Raw genomic sequence first — 9,911 nt, 5'->3', positions numbered from 1 at the left:
TGTTCAGAAGGCTGTTGTTCAGTAGGCTGTTGTTCAGAAGGCTGTTGTTCAGTAAGGCTGTTGTTCAGAAGGCTGTTGTTCAGAAGGCTGTTGTTCAGTAGGCTGTTGTTCAGAAGGCTGTTGTTCAGTAGGCTGTTGTTTCAGAGGCTGTTGTTCAGAAGGCGTTTGTTCAGAAGGCTGTTGTTCAGAGGCTGTGTTCAGTAGGTTGTTGTTCAGAGGCTGTTGTCAGAAGCTGTTGTTCAGAAGGCTGTTGTTCAGAAGGCTGTTGTTTCAGTAGGCTGTTGTTCAGTAGGCTGTTGTTCAGAAGGCTGTTTGTTCAGAAGGCTGTTGTTCAGAAGCTGTTGTTCAGAGGCGTTGTTCCGAAGGCTGTTGTTCAGAAGGCTGTTGTTCAGAAGGGCTGTTTGTCAGTAGGCTGTTGTTCAGAAGGCTGTTGTTCAGAAGGCTGTTGTTCAGAAGGCTGTTGTTCAGAGGCTGTTGTTCAGAGGCTGTTGTTCAGTAGGCTGTTGTTCAGAAGGCTGTTGTTCAGAAGGCTGTTGTTCAGTAGGCTGTTGTTCCGAAGGCTGTTGTTTCAGAAGGCTGTTGTTCAGAAGGCTTTTGTTCAGTAGGCTGTTGTTCAGTAAGGCTGTTGTTCAGTAGGCTGTTGTTCAGTAGGTTGTTGTTCAGAAGGCTGTTGTTCAGAAGGCTGTTGTTCAGTAGGCTGTTGTTCAGAAGGCTGTTGTTCAGTAGGCTGTTGTTCAGAAGGCTGTTGTTCAGTAGGCTGTTGTTCAGAAGGCTGTTGTTCAGAAGGCTGTTGGTCAGAAGCTGTTGTTCAGAAGGCTGTTGTTCGAAGGCTGTTGTTCAGAAGGCTGTTGTTCAGTAGCTGTTGTTCAGTAGGCTGTTGTCAGAAGGCTGTTGTTCAGTAGGCTGTGTTCAGAAGGCTGTTGTTCAGTAGGCTGTTGTTCAGTAGGGCTGTTGTTCAGAAGGCTGTTGTTCAGAAGGCTGTTGTTCAGAAGGCTGTTGTTCAGTAGGCTGTTTGTTCAGTAAGGCTGTTGTTCAGAGGCTTGTTGTTCAGTAGGCTGTTGTTCAGAGGCTGTTGTCAGAAGGCTGTTGTTCAGAAGATGTTGTTCAGTAGGCTGTTGTTCAGTAGGCTGTTGTTCAGAGGCTGTGTTCAGAAGGCTGTTGTTCAGTAGGCTGTTGTTCAGAGGCTGTTGTTCAGTAGCTGTTGTTCAGGAGGCTGTTGTTCAGGCTGTGTTCAGAAGGCTGTTGTTCAGAGGCTGTTGTTTCAGAAGGCTGTTGTTCAGAAGGCTGTTGTTCAGAAGGATGTTGTTCAGTAGGCTGTTGTTCAGTAGGCTGTTGTTCAGAAGGCTGTTGTTCAGAAGGCTGTTGTTCAGAAGGCTGTTGTTCAGTAGGCTGTTGTTCAGTAGGTTGTTGTTCAGAAGGCTGTGTGTTCAGAAGGCTGTTGTTGTAGGCTGTTGTTCAGTAGGCTGTTGTTCAGTAGGTTGTTGTTCAGAAGGCTGTTGTTCAGTAAGGTTGTTGTTCAGTAGGTTGTTGTTCAGAAGGCTGTTGTTCAGTAGGCTGTTGTTCAGAAGGCTGTTGTTCAGAAGGCTGTTGTTCAGTAGGCTGTTGTTCAGTAGGTTTGTTCAGAGGCTGTTGTTCAGAAGGCTGTTGTTCAGTAGGCTGTTGTTCAGAAGGCTGTTGTTCAGTAGGCTGTTGTTCAGTAGGCTGTTGTTCAGAAGGCTGTTGTTCAGTAGGTTGTTGTTCAGAAGGCTGTTGTTCAGTAGGCTGTTGTTCAGAAGGCTGTTGTTCAGAAGGCTGTGTTCAGAAGGCTGTTGTTCAGAAGGCTGTTGTTCAGTAGGCTGTTGTTCAGAAGGCTGTTGTTCAGAAGGCTGTTGTTCAGAAGGCTGTTGTTCAGAAGGCTGTTGTTCAGAAGGCTGTTGTTCAGTAGGCTGTTGTTCAGAAGGCTGTTGTTCAGTAGGCTGTTGTTCAGAAGGCTGTTGTTCAGTAGGCTGTTGTTCAGAAGGCTGTTGTTCAGAAGGCTGTTGTTCAGAAGGCTGTTGTTCAGAAGGCTGTTGTTCAGTAGGCTGTTGTTCAGTAGGCTGTTGTTCAGAAGGCTGTTGTTCAGTAGGTTGTTGTTCAGTAGGCTGTTGTTCAGAAGGCTGTTGTTCAGAAGGCTGTTGTTCAGTAGGCTGTTGTTCAGTAGGTTGTTGTTTAGAAGGCTGTTGTTCAGAAGGCTGTTGTTCAGAAGGCTGTTGTTCAGAAGGCTGTTGTTCAGTAGGCTGTTGTTCAGTAGGCTGTTGTTCAGTAGGCTGTTGTTCAGAAGGCTGTTGTTCAGAAGGCTGTTGTTCAGAAGGCTGTTGTTCAGTAGGCTGTTGTTCAGAAGGCTGTTGTTCAGAAGGCTGTTGTTCAGAAGGCTGTTGTTCAGTAGGCTGTTGTTCAGAAGGCTGTTGTTCAGTAGGCTGTTGTTCAGAAGGCTGTTGTTCAGTAGCTGTTGTTCAGAAGGCTGTTGTTCAGTAGGCTGTTGTTCAGAAGGCTGTTGTTCAGTAGGCTGTTGTTCAGTAGGCTGTTGTTCAGAAGGCTGTTGTTCAGTAGGCTGTTGTTCAGAAGGCTGTTGTTCAGAAGGCTGTTGTTCAGAAGGCTGTTGTTCAGAAGGCTGTTGTTCAGAAGGCTGTTGTTCAGAAGGCTGTTGTTCAGAAGGCTGTTGTTCAGTAGGCTGTTGTTCAGAAGGCTGTTGTTCAGTAGGTTGTTGTTCAGAAGGCTGTTGTTCAGAAGGCTGTTGTTCAGTAGGCTGTTGTTCAGTAGGCTGTTGTTCAGAAGGCTGTTGTTCAGTAGGCTGTTGTTCAGAAGGCTGTTGGTCAGAAGGCTGTTGTTCAGAAGGCTGTTGTTCAGTAGGCTGTTGGTCAGAAGGCTGTTGTTCAGTAGGCTGTTGTTCAGAAGGCTGTTGTTCAGAAGGCTGTTGTTCAGAAGGCTGTTGTTCAGTAGGTTGTTGTTCAGAAGGCTGTTGTTCAGAAGGCTGTTGTTCAGAAGGCTGTTGTTCAGTAGGCTGTTGTTCAGAAGGCTGTTGTTCAGTAGGCTGTTGTTCAGTAGGCTGTTGTTCAGAAGGCTGTTGTTCAGTAGGCTGTTGTTCAGAAGGCTGTTGTTCAGTAGGCTGTTGTTCAGAAGGCTGTTGTTCAGTAGGCTGTTGTTCAGAAGGCTGTTGTTCAGAAGGCTGTTGTTCAGAAGGCTGTTGTTCAGAAGGCTGTTGTTCAGAAGGATGTTGTTCAGTAGGCTGTTGTTCAGTAGGCTGTTGTTCAGAAGGCTGTTGTTCAGAAGGCTGTTGTTCAGAAGGCTGTTGTTCAGTAGGCTGTTGTTCAGTAGGTTGTTGTTCAGAAGGCTGTTGTTCAGAAGGCTGTTGTTCAGTAGGCTGTTGTTCAGTAGGCTGTTGTTCAGTAGGTTGTTGTTCAGAAGGCTGTTGTTCAGTAGGTTGTTGTTCAGTAGGTTGTTGTTCAGAAGGCTGTTGTTCAGTAGGCTGTTGTTCAGAAGGCTGTTGTTCAGAAGGCTGTTGTTCAGTAGGCTGTTGTTCAGTAGGTTGTTGTTCAGAAGGCTGTTGTTCAGAAGGCTGTTGTTCAGTAGGCTGTTGTTCAGAAGGCTGTTGTTCAGTAGGCTGTTGTTCAGTAGGCTGTTGTTCAGAAGGCTGTTGTTCAGTAGGTTGTTGTTCAGAAGGCTGTTGTTCAGTAGGCTGTTGTTCAGAAGGCTGTTGTTCAGAAGGCTGTGTTCAGAAGGCTGTTGTTCAGAAGGCTGTTGTTCAGTAGGCTGTTGTTCAGAAGGCTGTTGTTCAGAAGGCTGTTGTTCAGAAGGCTGTTGTTCAGAAGGCTGTTGTTCAGAAGGCTGTTGTTCAGTAGGCTGTTGTTCAGAAGGCTGTTGTTCAGTAGGCTGTTGTTCAGAAGGCTGTTGTTCAGTAGGCTGTTGTTCAGAAGGCTGTTGTTCAGAAGGCTGTTGTTCAGAAGGCTGTTGTTCAGAAGGCTGTTGTTCAGTAGGCTGTTGTTCAGTAGGCTGTTGTTCAGAAGGCTGTTGTTCAGTAGGTTGTTGTTCAGTAGGCTGTTGTTCAGAAGGCTGTTGTTCAGAAGGCTGTTGTTCAGTAGGCTGTTGTTCAGTAGGTTGTTGTTTAGAAGGCTGTTGTTCAGAAGGCTGTTGTTCAGAAGGCTGTTGTTCAGAAGGCTGTTGTTCAGTAGGCTGTTGTTCAGTAGGCTGTTGTTCAGTAGGCTGTTGTTCAGAAGGCTGTTGTTCAGAAGGCTGTTGTTCAGAAGGCTGTTGTTCAGTAGGCTGTTGTTCAGAAGGCTGTTGTTCAGAAGGCTGTTGTTCAGAAGGCTGTTGTTCAGTAGGCTGTTGTTCAGAAGGCTGTTGTTCAGTAGGCTGTTGTTCAGAAGGCTGTTGTTCAGTAGGCTGTTGTTCAGAAGGCTGTTGTTCAGTAGGCTGTTGTTCAGAAGGCTGTTGTTCAGTAGGCTGTTGTTCAGTAGGCTGTTGTTCAGAAGGCTGTTGTTCAGTAGGCTGTTGTTCAGAAGGCTGTTGTTCAGAAGGCTGTTGTTCAGAAGGCTGTTGTTCAGAAGGCTGTTGTTCAGAAGGCTGTTGTTCAGAAGGCTGTTGTTCAGAAGGCTGTTGTTCAGTAGGCTGTTGTTCAGAAGGCTGTTGTTCAGTAGGTTGTTGTTCAGAAGGCTGTTGTTCAGAAGGCTGTTGTTCAGTAGGCTGTTGTTCAGTAGGCTGTTGTTCAGAAGGCTGTTGTTCAGTAGGCTGTTGTTCAGAAGGCTGTTGGTCAGAAGGCTGTTGTTCAGAAGGCTGTTGTTCAGTAGGCTGTTGTTCAGAAGGCTGTTGTTCAGTAGGCTGTTGTTCAGAAGGCTGTTGTTCAGAAGGCTGTTGTTCAGAAGGCTGTTGTTCAGTAGGTTGTTGTTCAGAAGGCTGTTGTTCAGAAGGCTGTTGTTCAGAAGGCTGTTGTTCAGAAGGCTGTTGTTCAGTAGGCTGTTGTTCAGTAGGCTGTTGTTCAGAAGGCTGTTGTTCAGAAGGCTGTTGTTCAGAAGGCTGTTGTTCAGAAGGCTGTTGTTCAGAAGGCTGTTGTTCAGTAGGCTGTTGTTCAGAAGGCTGTTGTTCAGAAGGCTGTTGTTCAGAAGGCTGTTGTTCAGTAGGCTGTTGTTCAGAAGGCTGTTGTTCAGAAGGCTGTTGTTCAGTAGGCTGTTGTTCAGAAGGCTGTTGTTCAGTAGGTTGTTGTTCAGAAGGCTGTTGTTCAGTAGGTTGTTGTTCAGAAGACTGTTGTTCAGAAGGCTGTTGTTCAGTAGGCTGTTGTTCAGAAGGCTGTTGTTCAGTAGGCTGTTGTTCAGTAGGCTGTTGTTCAGTAGGCTGTTGTTCAGAAGGCTGTTGTTCAGAAGGCTGTTGTTCAGAAGGCTGTTGTTCAGAAGGCTGTTGTTCAGTAGGCTGTTGTTCAGAAGGCTGTTGTTCAGTAGGCTGTTGTTCAGAAGGCTGTTGTTCAGAAGGCTGTTGTTCAGTAGGCTGTTGTTCAGAAGGCTGTTGTTCAGTAGGCTGTTGTTCAGTAGGCTGTTGTTCAGTAGGCTGTTGTTCAGAAGGCTGTTGTTCAGTAGGCTGTTGTTCAGAAGGCTGTTGTTCAGTAGGATGTTGTTCAGAAGGCTGTTGTTCAGTAGGCTGTTGTTCAGAAGGCTGTTGTTCAGTAGGCTGTTGTTCAGAAGGCTGTTGTTCAGTAGGCTGTTGTTCAGAAGGCTGTTGTTCAGAAGGCTGTTGTTCAGAAGGCTGTTGTTCAGTAGGCTGTTGTTCAGTAGGCTGTTGTTCAGAAGGCTGTTGTTCAGAAGGCTGTTGTTCAGTAGGCTGTGGTTCAGAAGGCTGTTGTTCAGAAGGCTGTGGTTCAGAAGGCTGTTGTTCAGTAGGCTGTTGTTCAGAAGGCTGTTGTTCAGAAGGATGTTGTTCAGTAGGCTGTTGTTCAGAAGGCTGTTGTTCAGTAGGCTGTTGTTCAGTAGGTTGTTGTTCAGAAGGCTGTTGTTCAGTAGGCTGTGGTTCAGAAGGCTGTTGTTCAGAAGGTTGTGGTTCAGAAGGCTGTTGTTCAGTAGGCTGTTGTTCAGAAGGCTGTGGTTCAGAAGGCTGTTGTTCAGAAGGCTGTGGTTCAGAAGGCTGTTGTTCAGTAGGCTGTTGTTCAGAAGGCTGTTGTTCAGAAGGATGTTGTTCAGTAGGCTGTTGTTCAGAAGGCTGTTGTTCAGAAGGCTGTTGTTCAGAAGGCTGTTGTTCAGAAGGCTGTGGTTCAGAAGGCTGTTGTTCAGTAGGCTGTTGTTCAGAAGGCTGTTGTTCAGTAGGCTGTTGTTCAGAAGGCTGTTGTTCAGAAGGCTGTTGTTCAGAAGGCTGTTGTTCAGAAGGCTGTTGTTCAGAAGGCTGCTGTTCAGTAGGCTGTTGTTCAGAAGGCTGTTGTTCAGTAGGTTGTTGTTCAGTAGGCTGTTGTTCAGAAGGCTGTTGTTCAGAAGGCTGTTGTTCAGAAGGCTGTTGTTCAGAAGGCTGTTGTTCAGTAGGCTGTTGTTCAGAAGGCTGTTGTTCAGAAGGCTGTTGTTCAGAAGGCTGTTGGTCAGAATGCTGCTGTTCAGTAGGCTGTTGTTCAGAAGGCTGTTGTTCAGTAGGTTGTTGTTCAGTAGGCTGTTGTTCAGAAGGCTGTTGTTCAGTAGGCTGTTGTTCAGTAGGCTGTTGTTCAGTAGGCTGTTGTTCAGTAGGCTGTTGTTCAGTAGGCTGTTGTTCAGAAGGCTGTTGGTCAGAAGGCTGTTGTTCAGAAGGTTGTTGTTCAGTAGGCTGTTGTTCAGAAGGCTGTTGTTCAGAAGGCTGTTGTTCAGTAGGCTGTTGTTCAGAAGGCTGTTGTTCAGTAGGCTGTTGTTCAGAAGGCTGTTGTTCAGTAGGCTGTTGTTCAGTAGGCTGTTGTTCAGAAGGCTGTTGTTCAGAAGGCTGTTGTTCAGTAGGCTGTTGTTCAGAAGGCTGTTGTTCAGAAGGCTGTTGTTCAGAAGGCTGTTGTTCAGAAGGCTGTTGTTCAGAAGGCTGTTGTTCAGAAGGCTGTTGTTCAGACGGCTGTTGTTCAGTAGGCTGTTGTTCAGTAGGCTGTTGTTCAGAAGGCTGTTGTTCAGAAGGCTGTTGTTCAGAAGGCTGTTGTTCAGAAGGCTGTTGTTCAGAAGGCTGTTGTTCAGAAGGCTGTTGTTCAGTAGGCTGTTGTTCAGTAGGCTGTTGTTCAGTAGGCTGTTGTTCAGAAGGCTGTTGTTCAGTAGGCTGTTGTTCAGAAGGATGTTGTTCAGTAGGCTGTTGTTCAGTAGGCTGTTGTTCAGTAGGCTGTTGTTCAGTAGGCTGTTGTTCAGAAGGCTGTTGTTCAGAAGGCTGTTGTTCAGAAGGCTGTTGTTCAGAAGGCTGTTGTTCAGTAGGCTGTTGTTCAGAAGGCTGTTGTTCAGTAGGCTGTTGTTCAGTAGGCTGTTGTTCAGTAGGCTGTTGTTCAGAAGGCTGTTGTTCAGTAGGCTGTGGTTCAGAAGGCTGTTGTTCAGAAGGCTGTTGTTCAGAAGGCTGTTGTTCAGAAGGCTGTGGTTCAGAAGGCTGTTGTTCAGTAGGCTGTTGTTCAGTAGGCTGTTGTTCAGTAGGCTGTTGTTCAGAAGGCTGTTGTTCAGAAGGCTGTTGTTCAGAAGGCTGTTGTTCAGTAGGCTGTTGTTCAGTAGGCTGTTGTTCAGAAGGCTGTTGTTCAGTAGGCTGTTGTTCAGAAGGCTGTTGTTCAGTAGGCTGTTGTTCAGAAGGCTGTTGTTCAGTAGGCTGTTGTTCAGAAGGCTGTTGTTCAGAAGGCTGTTGTTCAGTAGGCTGTTGTTCAGAAGGCTGTTGTTCAGAAGGCTGCAGCTGATCTTCCAGGACCCACTCAGGTCCATGGCTGCATGTCTGCAGGTTATTTCCCAGAAAAGGTAATACTGTATCACATCCATGAAAGAGTAAGAAACAGATGATATTCAAGATACTTTCCAAGATGTTGAAGTGTACAGTTCTAGAACTCCAAATATACTACGACTACCTTGTGTTGGGAATCCGTTTCAATCCTCTCACGGATGTCCCGTTTCCTATGTGTTTCAACAACATATTGATTGATGAGATAATATGGTAATAATATAGAGACCATCCTACTGTGTGTCATGTTCTAGAGAGTAGGGGACACGTTGTTCCTCATTTTCACCTCAGTTTCACATTTAGAGAGCAGTTAACCTGTTCTAGGGTGGAGGGGACAGACTGCATGTTGTTCCTCATTTAGAGAGCTGTTAACCTGTTCTAGGGTGGAGGGGGCAGACTGCATGTTGTTCCTCATTTAGAGAGCTGTTAACCTGTTCTAGGGTGGAGGGGACAGACTGCATGTTGTTCCTCATTTAGAGAGCTGTTAACCTGTTCTAGGGTGGAGGGGACAGACTGCATGTTGTTCCTCATTTAGAGAGCTGTTAACCTGTTCTAGGGTGGAGGGGGCAGACTGCATGTTGTTCCTCATTTAGAGAGCTGTTAACCTGTTCTAGGGTGGAGGGGGCAGACTGCATGTTGTTCCTCATTTAGACTGTATGTATATAGAGTACATATATATATATATATATAGGGGACAAAGTATTAATTATTGTGATATATTGGACAGTTTAGACACTTTCCATCAATGTTAAAACAAATCAGAACTTTATTCAGAAGACTTAAAAACATTAAACAATAGTTCAATATTTACACAATTCAAATCTGACCATGAAAAATATATGCTGATTATATAAACCTACAGTATGGTAACACAATGGCTGGAGTGTTTACGGACATATTCAATCGCTCCCTATCCCAGTCTGCTGTCCCCACTTGCTTCAAGATGTCCACCATTGTTCCTGTATCCAATAAGGCAAAGGCAACTGAACTAAATGACTATCGCCCCGTAGCACTCACTTCTGCCATCATGAAGTGCTTTGAGAGACTAGTCAAGGATCATATCACCTCCACCCTACCTGACACCCTAGACCCACTCCAAATTGCTTACCGCCCCAATAGATCCACAGACGATGCAATCACCATCACACGCCTCCAACTCAATCATCAAGTTTGCAGATGACACAACAGTGGTAGGCTTGATTAGCAACAATGACGAGACGGTCTACAGGGAGGTGGTGAGGGCCCTGGGATTGTGGTGCCAGGAAAATAACCTCACACTCAATGTCAACAAAACAAAGGAGATGATCGTAGACTTCAGGAAACAGCAGAGGGAGCAGCCCCCTTTCCACATCGACGGGACAGCAGTGGAGCATAAATCTGCCCAAAGTATCACCCGAGGCAAATTACCTGCCCTCCAGGACACCTACAGGACACGATGTCACAGGAAGGCCAAAAAGATCATCAAGGACAACAACCACCCGAGCCACTGCCTGTTCACCCCGCTATCATCCAGAAGGAGAGGTCAGTACAGGTGCATCAAAGCTGGGACAGAGAGACTGAAGCTGTTTTTCAATCTTAAGGCCATCAGACTGTTAAATAGCCATCACTAGCACATTAGAGGCTGCTGACTATATACATAGACTTGAAATCACTGGCCACTTTAATAATGTTTACATATTTTTCCTTTACTCAACTCATATTCTATTCCACTGTATTTTAGTCAATGCCACTCCGACATTGCTCATCCTAATATTTATATATTCCTTAATTCCATTCTTCTACTTTTAGATTGTGTGTATTGTTGTGAATTGTTAGATATTACTGCACAATTTGAGCTAGAAACACAAGAATTTGGCTACACCTGCAATAACATCTGCTAAATACGTGTATATGACAAATACAACTTGATTTGACTTACAGCAATCAAAATACAACAATCACAATTTAATTTGCTTCTAAACGTGGTATTAAACGTGGTATTAAACATAGTATTAAACGTGGTATTAAACGTGGTA

The sequence above is a fragment of the Salvelinus namaycush genome, unplaced genomic scaffold (genome assembly GCF_016432855.1).
Source record: "Salvelinus namaycush isolate Seneca unplaced genomic scaffold, SaNama_1.0 Scaffold597, whole genome shotgun sequence".
Lineage (NCBI taxonomy): Eukaryota > Metazoa > Chordata > Actinopteri > Salmoniformes > Salmonidae > Salvelinus > Salvelinus namaycush.
The sequence above is the reverse complement of the archived record's forward strand: the minus strand, read 5'-3'. Positions refer to the sequence as shown.